Below are 10,528 nucleotides of genomic sequence, written 5' to 3' on the forward strand. Positions count from 1 at the left end.
TGTTTCTCGAGGGCAGCTCTTTACAGTCTATCCTCTTATCATGGCATTTCCTAATATCCAACCTGAACCTTCCTTGGTATAACTTGAGATAGTTACATGGGAGAAAAGACTGACTCCCACCTCACTGCAGCATCCCTTTGGGTAGTTATAGGGAGAAACAAGGTCACCCCTGAGCCTCCTCTTCTCCAGGTGGACAATCCCAGCTCTCTCAGCTGGCCCTATGACCCTTATATTAGAGCTACTACCATGAAGAGGGCAATGGTACCTTACAGCTCTTCAGTGATGAGTTTGGTTGCCCTGTGTAGGTGATTCCTTGCTTCAGTGTGGTATGTGTATGCACTAGAGCTGTCTGCCTGTATAGAAAGGAGTTGGTAGGGAGGAGAACAGTAAAAAAGCTTGCTGGTAGTTGCACTGGGAATTGGAATTTGGTGGTTAAGGAATGAGAAAAGCCTGGAGACTTAGTGCAAGACAGTGGATTACTTAAAGCAGTACAGTGATGCTGCTGATACATGAGAGGGCGTGGTTCTCAGCATCAGTCAGAGTTTTGGTCTTTCAGGTACATAGCTCCAGTGGAGTCTCAGAGGTAGGCTGTACTGGCACCACTCTCCAGTGAGACTGGGGAAGATAACAGCCTCATCTGTGAGGATGTGCTCCGGATGAGTCACCAGGTGAAGAAAATCTATAGAAAAGGTAAGCTGACTGTGTCATCTGGGAGAACCTGCAGCAATGAGGTCTCAAACTGTGTGATACAAAGAAGGAAATGCAGCTGCAAGTTTTCTTCAAAGAAGTAGTGAATGGAGACTTCCAAGGGGGGGATGCTGGGGAGCTCTTCTGTACCGCAACCCACAGAAGACTGTTTTTCTGTCTGCAGACAGAAATAAAAATATCATCCTGGGAATAAAAGAAAAGGAACTATTAGAAGAGGCATTAGACCCTGATAAATATTGTATCCACACCAGAAGGAAAAGTTGAGTGTTGTAGGCTTCTCTCTTAGAAAGAGATACTGATGTTTTATGTGGTTTGCTACTCTCTGAGACTCAAATTTAGGGTGCTTTGGAGACTGCCAAGAGCTTATCTAACCCTTGAGTTAAGACTACTTGTTAGCTGGGTGCATAGGCACCTGGTTAACAGGACTGTGGAGTCCTAGAAGTGAGGACTGTGGGTAAGTGGGCTTACTTGGTACTCCAATTGACCTTACTCATGAGGATCAATAGTAGTTCCATCCTTAAACTTAATGTCCTGATGCTTAGTTGTCACTGTAGATAAGGCTTTGGCTTGTATGATAACAGGAGTCTCTGGATAATGAAACTTGTCAAATAAATCTCAAAGGCAGCACAAGAGTATCTCTCCAATTATTTGCAAACCTAGTGAGGAAGGCTTTGAACTGGGTTTTTTGAAGAATGGTTATAGAAACCTGGAAGAGGGAGGGAAGGTGGGGAAATGTCTGGGGATCACTGTTCTTACAGAGGCACTGGCACTTCACCTTTGAAAAGGTTGTAACTGAGGATCCAGCTCAAATTCCTGCAACCAAATATATGCAGGATGGAAAACAAACAGGAGGCATTAGAAGTCTCTGAGCACTTGTGCAGCATGATTTCATCAGAATGTCATTTTGTATATATAAAGGGACCAGGAAAACTTTGATCTTAAAAGGACAATATCCTCAAAGCACAAGAATAAACGATTCTCCTGTTTGAGCAGGCGTGGCAAAAGGCCAGCATGAGTAAGCAAGGAGTTTCAGATGGAGTTCAATCAAAAAGATACTGCACACAAAGCAGAAGCAGGGATGTACTTCCATGCCATGTGAGGAGATGAGAAGGGAATGTGAGAGGAAGACATGGCACAAGTTTATTTCTGGATATAGGAAGACTAAGAAAACAAATTACATATTAAAATAGCTGTTTTAATAAGATATAATGAAAAGAAGCATATAGGTAGCAAGAAAATCTTGTATTCCCTTCAGAGGCTGGGAACTGTGCATTCATGCAGCATTAGATGGCTTTTTCCCATGGCTTACTACACAGGTAATGCCCTTTGAGAGATGTTCACATTTCTTAGTCCTCTGAGCTATTACAAATGAAGGACACTCCAAATGTCTCCAGTATTCTTCTGTTCCAACTACAATAACGCTATTTGATTGAGCAAATTCTCAGTTACTAAACACTATTTTTTCAACATAGTCACCACTGTTAGCTATGCATTTTCACCAACATTGAAAAAAAGTTCATATGCAGCACTTGTAAAAAAGCTGCATGCCCATCTGGAATGTGGCTTTTCTTTCATAGCACTGCTGAAATGCAACATGCACTTCCCATCAATGCCCGCATTCACTGTTTCTTCTCCATAAACATTCAGCAGGTGTCAATGAATATCACTGCATGCCATTTTTTTCCACATGAAGGAATTTGACTACGCACCTTCACTTCCATGTCAGATTCCATTTTGACAGGTCATTCCTCTGCTGCCATCTGTTGCACTGTAACGGAATATAAAGGAGCACTGGTGGGAAGGTTCAATCTCTCCTGCCATACCACCAACATCTGTCTCTGTTGTGAGACAACATAATAATTTAGGAGGCATTACTTTCAGATCAGCCTTCATACATACATGTTCACATGGAAGATGCACCTCTGACTGACAAGAGATAGCAGTCTAGACATAATCCCAATCTTGTCTAAATCATTGGTGCTACTGGAATAATAGGAATTACCCATTGGATATTCAGTGCCTAGGGGATCATCAGAGTCTATATTGTTGATGTTTCATGGATGAGCACAACCCATGACAATTTTAACTCAAAATTGCTCAGAGCTGCTCTTTGCACTGATTATATTTCTGTTATAGATTGCTGCACTGTTGTTTCAGAGAATGATTAAAATCAGTTATTGCAAGAATCAACAGAGGAAAAAGTAAACAACAGTTCATTAGCATTTTCTCTTCTTGTTATAAATTTTCTTGCTTTGGTGTAGAAAACAATTGGAAATCTAAATCTCTGGTGTCTACTGTTGGCCTGTATGAGGAAGAAAATAATGTTTTGCTTTTGTATAACTTCAAAGGATGGCAGCCTCCTCCAGCATATTTGGAGGTGAATATTTTTTGATGGAGCTCTGATGGATTCACTAACCAGATATTTTTCTACCTATTATCATATATATCTGGAGTATGCTTAGATTATATAGAAACCACTCTTTCTGTAAAACATCTATGACACAAATGTTTCCAGGTATAATCTCATGGGTGCAAAAGGGGAAAATAACCTCTTTCCTCCCTTTGCTGAAAGCACATTGAGCAAAAAAACTGGGTGCGTGCGGAAATACTAAGTTTCTTTCAGAGGACTTCCTGGTTTTAGGAGATTATACACAGAGCACACAAAGAGTATTCACGTAAAGACATCTTTTTTCTTTAGAAGGAAATAAGCACTAGTCCTGAAGATTTTGCTGAATCAATATTCATTGTTGCTTTTCTTTGCATCTGAACTAAACAGAAAGGTATGAAGTGATCTAGTACTCCCTGTAGTGTGGAATATTATTTCTTCAGTTAAGATGACTGAATTCTGACATAATTTCACACCCACTGTGGTTTTTGACTCCAAAATATGGCTGCTCTTATTTCTATTCAAATACCTTGTCATTTCAGTAATTTTGTTTAAGAGGTCTTGAGTATGTTTAGATCTTTTAAATGTTTGTCTCACTCTCTGCTATTTGAATGGAGATTCAAGGAGGTAATCTATAAGTAAGTTAAGGAATAAACTGTAGTTACATCTTTATTAGATATTCTTGAAAGAACTATGAAAACTGTGCCAGTTTCAATCTTGAATTTATTGTAGAATATGTTGTTTTAACCTAGCAGATTGGGTTACGTTGTGCTGCCAAGACACAGTCTTGTAAGAAGTAATTTTCCTTCTTATTTTTCAGGTTTTATTCAAAAATTACAAATGCTTGCTAATTGGTGCATTGCTTTCATTAAAGTGTGAAATGTCTCTATGCAAGAAAAGGCATTGGAATATTAAAAGATTCACAGCTGTGTAAAGACCTAGAGAAGCTTGGGCTGATCTTCAAGTGTATGACACACAAATGAACTTCAAGTATGTCAGATTTCTATTTCAAGAAGTCTTAGTGCATCTATCCCTTAGTGCCTCAAAGAGTGAAGAAATGTTTTTCACTCCTTAAGCCTAAAGGATAAGTTTGAAATCCAGTAGAACTGTTAGTTTAGTTTTATTACTACTTGGATGAAAAATTAGCAAAAAATAATCACTGGTGTATTCTTGGGACAAACACAGCAGAGGAGACAATGCTTAAAACATACAAACTTATACTCATCAATGAATTATTTTGTGAAATTAGGCTATAACCAAATCCTGTGGAATTTATAGTCTAAAAATACTCCACATATATATAATTGCAGATAGAAAAACATCTGGTTTGTGGATCCAACAGAGTGCAGCAAAATAAATAGTCACAGAAAAACTGAACTGCTTCTAAAGCAATAGGTCTGTGTTAGGTGATAGATTTCTTTTGTTCCCATTTATTTATGCTTTAGTTTCAGACTCAGAAAATAGTGTTCACATCCATTCTCCTGAGTCATGTAAAGGACAGGGGTTCTTCCAATGACAGCTGAAAGGTACTGAATATCTTGACAAGGTGTTAATCAAGGTCATGTCCTACTAAAGCTATTCAAGTCTGTGCTGGAGACCCAGACTCTGATCATTGTATAATAGCCCAGAGCTCTGGCATTCAACTATCATTTTTCAGTTTCATCTATGGTTATATATAGGCTTGTACTGTGATGAAGCAGACCAATATTTCACCATGGTTAAGCTTCATTTGCCTTAAGTTGTTTTGACAAGTTAAGCAGCAATCCATAACTAACTGTGTTTTTTCAAGATCATAACTTACTCTAAAGTCATGATTTTGTAAAGGACAGAAAAAGGGGCAAAATAAATCTCTTAATACAAGGTGGTGAATGGGAGGGAAGACAAAGTGTTCAACTCCTTGGCATGCTAATGTTCCAAACCACTGTTCTGCTGAGTACTGCATTTGTAGTGTATCAGATGTAACCAAGTTACAGCTAACTTAGTGCAATGGGTAAAAAATATATATATCCAAGCTAGTATTGTTGTCTTTGTCAGAATTTTTCCTTCAGTTATAATGAAATTAAAGTTGGTTATCTTCCTTCAGTTTGAACTGAGTTTAGTTTGAACTCTGAAATTTTGTAACCTGAAGTAAGTTTTGGAGAAAGGTAGTAAGAAAAGCCAGAGTACATAAATTAAAGAATTTGTTGGTTTCCCATAATGGCAATTCAATAACTTCAAAAGAATTGCTTAATCTTTCATTTATCGAAGATATCAATATATACTTGCTTTTAAACATTGTGCATATAGAAACTGCTGATGTCCAAGAACAGAAAGATTAAAAACACATGCAAGTCTTTCCTAGATTTTAGATTATTATTATTATTTTTTTTTTAAGTAATACTATAGTATTTGACTGGAGATGATGGAAAAATATAGAATGGTGCCTATGTCATATCAGTGGTATTGATACCTAAGAAAGAAAATCATTTAGTGTAGTGTGAAGGTCAACAACTGGCCTTCTAAAGGAGGTTTAAGATGAGTTGCAAAAGGTCTTGAATTATTTGTTACTATTACATAGGGTGATTCTTCCTAGTATTTTGGCTAACAAGCTGTGCAAATTTTATGAAAGGAAGAATAGAACCCCTGTAGTTTAGAAGATAAATCTAGACTGGACCAAGATTAATGGGTGTATATCTTGGGGAGAACGAGAGTCCTCATAGGAAAATGATCAGGTCTTGTCAGTTCTGCCTTTCTCACTGTTTCTCTCAGTTCCTATAGAAGTGCTAGGAGTATTGTTAAAAACTTATCTTCTTATTTAGAAGCACAAGTCTATTCCTTATATCTGTTAACATTCTTGTCTAATTATTTAATTTAAAAACTAGGTCAATGGTGATGATGGTGAATCAAGCATAGGTGATTCCTTTATTAACTTCTCCACCTTTTTCTTCAATATTGAGTTTTCTAGTCCATAGGTAGAATGCAGTAAACATCTAAAAATGCATTTAAAATAACTAATGAATTCGTAATAAATTGCTTAAATGCAAATTAATCTACACACTAACTATATAGAAGCATTCCTATAATGAACAAACTTGTCTAGCTACAGGGATATTTGTCCATTCAAGGGGTGCTGGGTTTTCCTTAATTTTTATTTTGAACATCAGTACTGTGCAACATTTGACCCTGCTTGAAATAAAGTGGAAAGTAAATCAGCTCACACAAAGAAACTGAGAATTTTTCATTGATCTTTCTAGCTAGACAGGATTTTTTCTTTATTTTTTTAAGGCTGCTAGGAAATTTTTAGACTTTCTTCAGCCAGTGTATCTGATTAACTGTATTAAATGAAAGCTGGGATTTGAGCTCTGGAGAGAATTCAAGGTGGGCTCAGTAGTTAAGCTACAAACAGAATATAGGTTAAGGCTAGTTTTGGAATGACTTGCTCTCTTACTGCTGTAAGAGTCTTAACATGGTTCTTGGTCAGCTTATTTCATAGGCACAGCTATTGTCTGGAATGCTCTTTTTAAGGCACATTTGTGCAGCTTAACTTGTCAGCCATAGCCTTGAATGGATACGCTCCTTTTAAAATACAGGAGAATGTCTTGAATAGTATTTCCTGAAGAAAGCATTTTTACAGATTTAGAGGTTGCACTAGAGCTAAACATAGCCTTAGCTTGCCATAATTTCCAGCTGAATACATAGAGGAAAGGTGTCTTAAATCCTTCCTTTTCTTTCCTTTTTCTAGATTTTCAGAGCTTTTAAAAAATGCTCTGAGAAGGTAATTTTCTCCACTCAGGATCTTAATCTTCTCTTCAATGCCTTTCTTTCAAAATCTGTGGGTGTCCAGAGAGCAAAAATAGCTCCTGTATGACTCAGACTGATTTAATGTTTTTTGCACTTTGAACAGCTGTAGGATGTGGAGTGTATAGCACTGGAACAGATCAGGTATCAAGGTCTAAAACTCGGGACTTTTTCTGAAGTTAGGTGACAGTCTCCATCTGCAAGGCTGTCATTCTTCTCTTCAGCCTGGTATTCAAATTTTTGAAACAGTTGGAAGGAACTCCACAAAAATCCTGCTGCTCTAGAGCTGTCTAGGAACTCTTGGTATGTGGTTCATACCCCTTGATCATATATGTTCAAACAAAACAGAATCTATTCCCAATTCCTCTCTCAGATAACCAAATAAAGGAGGAAAAGTCACAGTCAGCATTCTGTTGACTCAAACAATGCATTAAGTCTCTCATTCAGTATTCACTGAAGAACTAAAGTTTCCTTATCCTGATGGAGTTTAGGTCTGAGACAGGTGCTGAGCCAGCCATTCTAGTTAAGCTGACGTATTTCTGGTCATGACACAAACAGACAGGTCTAGGCACTTGAGAATTGTTATTATCTTGATGATAAAACTATGACAACATAATCTCTAATTTGAAAGTTGCAAAGGCTATCTGTTTGAAAGCTTGGACTCATTAGGCTGCAAAAAGAGTCTTGATACTGTTAGTTTGAAGTGGATAATGACCAAGATTCTTGTTGCTTAGTCCAATTGATTTGAAAGACCTTGCAATGATTTGTTGTCATGAAATCTTTTCCTTTTGCTAATAATGTTTTCAACACAAAACAAATCTTTGTCAACAGGTAGAACTGGCAAAGAGATGTTGTGTGGCTTAAACTCCAGGCCACTTATTACTGCAACCTGGTAGCTCATGCCCACAGTGTTTTGAGCCCAGTTAGACATTGAATTAATAGCGATCTGTGCTGAATGATGGATGGGACAAAATTCTTACTGAAGTCTTATGGCTCTGATCCCACAATATGTTACATGCTTATTTGTTAACCCACAGTAAAAGATACCAACTTCAGTAGAAAGAAATATATTTTTCTAAATTAAAATATTTTAAAATATTTCTGAAGTTCTTTACCTTGAATGCTCCTTATCTTCTGTGATCAAACAAAAATTCCAATGTATAAAGCATATGCTCCATCTGTCACTTACTCTCAACTTTTCAGACAGCTTCTGAGCTCTGTCTATTGCCTGTGTTTCTTCAGCTCCGTGTGTCTTCGATCTTCAGAATCTGGATTTGATCCAACACGGTGCCTAGAAGCCATGTATTTCACTCACTGTAAAATACTGTCTACAGCAGATGTATAGCTTAGGTGCAATAAGACAATAAAGGGCAGTGGAAATCTTACATTTTGGCTGATTTAACTCCATTCATATCTCCTGTTACTAATAGCATCTGCCCTGATATCAGGAGTGTAGTGAAGCATAAAAAGACATCAAATTGGATAAAAATAATTAAATGAAAATAGAAGTATAATCAGAGCTAAAAAGGGGGGGAAGTGAAGAAAAATAACTAGTCTGTTTCTTTTATTTTATTTTTAAATAAATAAATTTATTTTTAAAATAAACTGTCAAAACTAAAAGTGGCCATCCTGCCTTTCGTAACAAGTGAGAATTGAGAATTACTTACAGTGCTAGAGAACTAAAGTGTACAAATTGAAATTTTTGCATTTCTGACAATATTTGGAATATTACTCTGAGAAGAGAAAGGGATTTGTAGAACTTGAGTATTGGCACGAAGGGGAGAAAAGAGAGAGTTAGACAAGCAACTGGAAAATGGCAAAAAGCAAAATCACAGTGGGATTTTCTTTATCTGAAAGTGTAGAAGGAAAGCAATTTGATATTTGAGTGTGAATAGCTGGAAGAAGAATATGCGAAAGAAGGTGCTTGACAAAACAACCTTGCACTTGTCTGAAGAAATACTTGTGTAGACAAGATACTGCAGGTAGTTTGGTGTGAGAAACACATTGGATTTCATACGACAGTTGAGGTTACATGGGATTTCTGGAGATTATCTGGTCCAGCTCACCACAAGCAGAGACCTTGGGGCTGTGCACTCAGACATGCCCTAAACTTTGAACGTATGGATCTTATTAAATAACCTTTGCTAGTTTGTAGAACTGTGTTGGAAGAAATTAAAAATGCGTAAAACAGAATTGACCGAAAAAACACGTGCATATAATTAGTCACATGACAAAGAAATCCCCTTTTCTGATATTCTATTTTCTTTTGCCCAACTGCAGCTACAAGAAGATCTGGAATATAAATTGTTCAGATTACACTGAAGCAGTCCTTCCAAGTCTTCAAGAGACTGCATAGAGAGTAATTTTTCTCCTCATCATTTCCTTCATCTGTTGATTTTTCAGTTGTACCACGTTCAAGAAATGTTTGGATAAGTTCTTTGATGCCTTTTTAACATTGTGCATGACATGAAGATGCTGACTTTAGCTTGTGCTTTTCACTTTCTGGCTTTGTTGAAAGGTCACTTCAGTAACACACAGTTTATTTGATTTAGGTCATTGCAGAAACTTGTTACATTTTAAATAAAAACATTTCCTAAGACGTACTGACAAGTGAGATGTTATGCTAGAGGGAGAAATATAGTGCTTGAAAGAGCATTTTGATGCGACTTGTAATGGTATTGAAGTGCACTTGGTAATTGTAAGTGATATGTTTAAGTCAGTAACTATACTCATTTCTTTGCTGTGCTTACTAAAGGAAGTAGATGTCCAATATGTGTACTTTTGCAAATACAGCAGTTATTTATTCATTGAAAAAGGCTTTAACATTCCTAATTACTTTGATTGGAGGGTCTTGTATTCTTTATATTAGAAACCGGGTATTATATACCCCCAGTATGCCAGAGAATAATTTACAATGGATGTAACACAATTGTAAATAATACTAGTGATACTTCATCTTTTTTTTTTTTTTTTTGACTCCTAGATTCAGTCACTGAGTTTAAACTGCAGTCTAACTCTTTCAGAAATTTTAGTATTGGAGATTATTTGCAGGGTGGATCACAACATCCCATCTAGAAAGAGTTGCTACAGTTAGTGTTTTGTTTCTTTGTATAATGCCAGCTTTATGAAAATTCTCATAAACTGGAAAACAAAACATGCCTATTTTTGGTACAAAGATGTATAAAAGAATGAAATGCAGAAAAATTAAAAACTACTATCCTCTGTGGTATAGCACTGAGTTTCTCATTCAATTTAATTTCAGTAGTTAATCTACTGAAATAGGGATACATTCAGAAACTGAGAGTCATTGAGGAGGCTCATAGTAATTTGTTTATGATAATCAGTCTCCTAATTCTTTTACTATTTTCTTCCTTTCTCCCCCTCTTATGTGATGAGAGATGTGAAGAAATGTAGAATATATATTAAATGCTAAAACAAAGGTCTGGTATTCATTCTGAATACATCCCAGCCATCCCAAATCTGTCAGGAAGAAAAGTTTGAAATGGCTGAGCTTTAAGTTATCCAATACCAGTCAAAGATGAATACAGATTGCAATCATAATTGTTTTCATGTGTAAATTTCTTACTAAGAGGAAAATGTTCTTGTTATTCTCTGTATGACTTATCTCATGGATAGTATTAATCATCAGGAAGTATA

The 10,528-nt window shown here is 36.6% G+C and overlaps 1 long non-coding RNA gene across 1 annotated transcript; it reads left to right on the plus strand.

Moving 5' to 3' along the window:
* Positions 1–286: 286 nt before the first annotated feature.
* LOC149919165 (uncharacterized) lies at positions 287–9,739 on the plus strand. Its single transcript, XR_016464823.1, has 3 exons — positions 287–326; positions 557–690; positions 9,152–9,739. It is a non-coding gene; the product is annotated as an uncharacterized LOC149919165 (long non-coding RNA).
* The last annotated feature ends 789 nt before the right edge of the window (positions 9,740–10,528 follow it).

The sequence above is a fragment of the Phasianus colchicus genome, chromosome 2 (assembly GCF_987193195.1).
Source record: "Phasianus colchicus chromosome 2, bPhaCol1.hap1.1, whole genome shotgun sequence".
Lineage (NCBI taxonomy): Eukaryota > Metazoa > Chordata > Aves > Galliformes > Phasianidae > Phasianus > Phasianus colchicus.